The 3,388-nt window shown below is 41.1% G+C and overlaps 1 protein-coding gene across 2 annotated transcripts in view; it reads left to right on the forward strand.

Moving 5' to 3' along the window:
• The first annotated feature begins 788 nt into the window (after window positions 1-788).
• Window positions 789-3,388, forward strand: part of LOC125026177 (CCAAT/enhancer-binding protein gamma-like) — a 37,700-nt gene continuing 35,100 nt past the window's right edge. The window contains exon 1 of one of the 2 annotated variants that reach the window (XM_047614458.1): window positions 789-936. The gene's annotated coding sequence lies outside the window, so the exon portion shown is untranslated. Of the gene's footprint in view, window positions 937-1,073; window positions 1,226-3,388 lie in introns of those variants that run through there. The other variant, XM_047614459.1, reaches the window with a different exon arrangement.

A 3,388-nucleotide genomic window follows, 5' to 3' on the forward strand; every position in this document is an offset into this window, starting at 1 on the left:
TTGCTGTGGCCCTTTTTATCATAACTAAGGTATTGTCCTTATATCCTAGTCTAGTATTTGCGTCATTATAGCACTTTCATTACTTATCTACTGTTGATGCAATATTATACTCATATGGTGGGAGTGCGGTAAATGGTTAATCATTGATATCATCATAAATGAACACGTACTTTCGTTATTAGTGATGCTGTATTTAGTGGTAACAAACACACGAAAAAGGACAATATATTTTTTTTGTAATTACTCTAACATGCGGATTCTGTTTTTGCTCTTGTGTTAGATATAATCGGTATAATTTTTGATGACACAGAAAAATATTGATAGCATCATTATAAATGGTTATTTTTTTTTATGCATTTCGTGAACAGGATATATTTGTTTCGAAATCGTTACACAAAGAGAGTGAAGATTAATAAAAGTCTACATTATCTTCCACCTGGAAAATCTTCTTTCATATCAATCTGTGTGGTATAGCCATTGCATTAAATAATAATTTGGGATGAATAATATAAAATATGAATTGATAATATGTGTTTACTGAGAGATTTTCTAGTAGAAAATGCTCCGCAAATTCTACCCGGCAGTTTCGTCACCTTGCGCCACGCTTGCCAACATTCCCGACTTTCACAACACTGGGAGAGATTATTGATTTTCCAGCGTACGAAGAGGTGAAATTGAATATATATTTAAAATTCGGGCCATATCTTGCTCATATAATTATAAGTTGCCCACGTCACTGGGTAAATTTAGATGCTGTGTCATGTTAGCCTTAGTTGTTATGATCCCATGTTGGCCAACCTGACTCACTTCTAACTATGGCTGCAAGAGAGTAAGACACACGTCAGAAACGCTCTCCGAGTTTTTCGTATTTTTTCACATCTTTGTTTCATTTTTGTCGTGTGGAAATCGTCAGAGACACAGATGAAGTAAACGGACGTAAGTACTAAAGCCGCAGTCTTTGTACATTAAGTGAATCAGGGAAATATTGGTTATTGGTCGGGAATTGGACAGCTCGCGCAGCATTGGCAGTTTGAACAGCATGATGCAATACACGAAATCCCATTTTTCTTTGATTTCGCCATCCCGTGCGAGCGTAGTCGGTCTTGTGTCATGGAAGAGAAGGAACGTGTGATGTCTAGCTCCTCCTTGTCCTGTCGTATTAAAGACGTGTTGACACTCACTTCGAGAGAGACGAAGATTGCGTTGACGTTTTATAGCTTGAAAGGTAAGGAAGTCACACTGGCTCTGTTGGTTGTAACGCTAGCTGCGTTAGTCCCAAGCTGATGTAATCAAAGGGTGTGTTGCAGTTGTTTGGACATGTGTTAGACTGGAATATTTAGTTCAAGTTAAAAACGGGATAGAAAATATTCCAGTGACACGGAAAGATATAGCACGGGCTTGTGTCTGTTATAATATGTTTTGGACATGTGGTAGTAGGTTTAGAACTCTTTAACACCTTGAAATTGACACCGCATTAGGGAGCCGGATAAAGTTAAAATAGGCTTGGTAAATTTAGTTCAGTGTGTTATTGATGCCCAGATGACGTAGGTTTGGATGGCCTACATGCGGTAGCGGTAAACAAGGAAGTAGAATGTCATTTACTGATAATCTCTGACAGAGGCTAACCATGGACTGGATTTTACAGCTACATGATGTAGTATGTCATGTACTGATATTTTGTATTGATTAAAACTGCTGCGATGTACTAGGCTAATACACGTGAGTCTCAGGAGTACATAAGGCAGACATGAACCTTTTCTAAGAATGTTATCGACTTGTTGTTCTACCACCACATGACGCAACCTTAGGCAAGTCTGGTCACCAGGCCCATCCTGTCAAGACGTGCACACGCGCGGGCTTACACGTACATACGTTGATGGACACGATGTGACATGGCTTATTTGATAGGGCGATTCGACCGAGGGTCTAACAAAGTAATTAAGTTAGTCTCAACTGGGTACTGAACCTGGTTCTTTGCGTGGTGAGAACTCAGGAAGATGTTAGAGTTTAATGACATACTAGGGTGCTTATGCCAGTTGTGTTTACCTGTTGAGCTGACGTTTAGAAGTGAGTAGGAGGGCGCATGGTTTCTGTCAGAGGATTTTGAATGCTAAGTTGTATCAGTAATGCATTGTGCACATTATTGTTATATTCAATGTATTTCTCTAATATATACCTCTGCCACAGAGTTTGATTGCCTATGCTAAACTTCCTAAACATCTGCTTTATTGACAAAGTGTCTTAATCGTGTTTTTTCATTGCTTCAATTATGTTAAACTAATATCATCATGTCGTAGTCTGGTGACAATCCGTCGAGCACTTATTTTAAATTCCTTTGCTGTTTATAGGAACAATACAAGTTTTAAATCTTGGAGGACTAGGACTACAACTCAGCCAGGCAATGTGTCGATCGGTTAAGGCATTTTTGTTAACGTTTGCTGCGCCCCCTTGTCCTTGTACGTGCGAAAACATTTGACGGAACTCGACAGACGCATTTTGAAGGCCTGACCTTTCTCCGCCTTGGTGCTCGAGTTGTTACGAGCCCCCGCCCCCGCTCACACAAACATCCCCCATCGAAACGCGTGTTCTTGCGCGCTTGCGTGGTTGTGGGTGACGACATTCCCAGGACGTGTTGCGACGCCATTTCCGGGCGCGCTTGTTTGGATAGACTTATTCATTTGTATGTAGACTTAGGTGCGTGTGCGTGTGAAGCAAACGTGTAGAGGGTGAAGTGAAGAAGGAGCCGTGATGCCTACGTGACAACCTTCTTGTTCCACGCCTCCCTCCTCTCCCCACTAACCCCCTTCCCCCTACTACAGCCTCCCCATCCCTCTTTTGTATCCTATGAACCGACTGCTCTTGACATCCGCAGTCTTACCCCACTTCTGTCACTGGCCTTACGTTGCCTCGAATTGATATCTTGCCAGTTAATTCGTCTACATTTCTACCAGGAAGGAGGAGAATGTATATGATATATAGCCCACCCCTCTCATCAGGAAAGTCGTGGGTTCTCTGCCTTCATTTCCGTTGCATAACTTAACATGTACAATTCTTCTCAATCTTACCCTCAGTTATTTTCAGTTATTTTCTGTGTTAAACGTTTCAGTAACACACCTTGCAAACGATGTTAATTACTCTTCTTAATAGTTTGTATAACCTTTGCAAATACTCCCACCCTACGAGAACACCGTATCAGTTAGTATTGTCTTTCTTACCCCCTTTCTCCGTATCCTTCCTTAAATATGCACTGTGTTGGCGTCTGTCCGTGTGTGGATTGTGTGTGTATGTGTTTGTACATATGTGCAACATATATTTCCTCACTTCCTCTCCCTCTTTTGTTTACTCGTAGGTGATTCCGTTATTGCAGAGCAGCATTGATGAAATTGTT

The sequence above is a fragment of the Penaeus chinensis genome, chromosome 6 (genome assembly GCF_019202785.1).
Source record: "Penaeus chinensis breed Huanghai No. 1 chromosome 6, ASM1920278v2, whole genome shotgun sequence".
Lineage (NCBI taxonomy): Eukaryota > Metazoa > Arthropoda > Malacostraca > Decapoda > Penaeidae > Penaeus > Penaeus chinensis.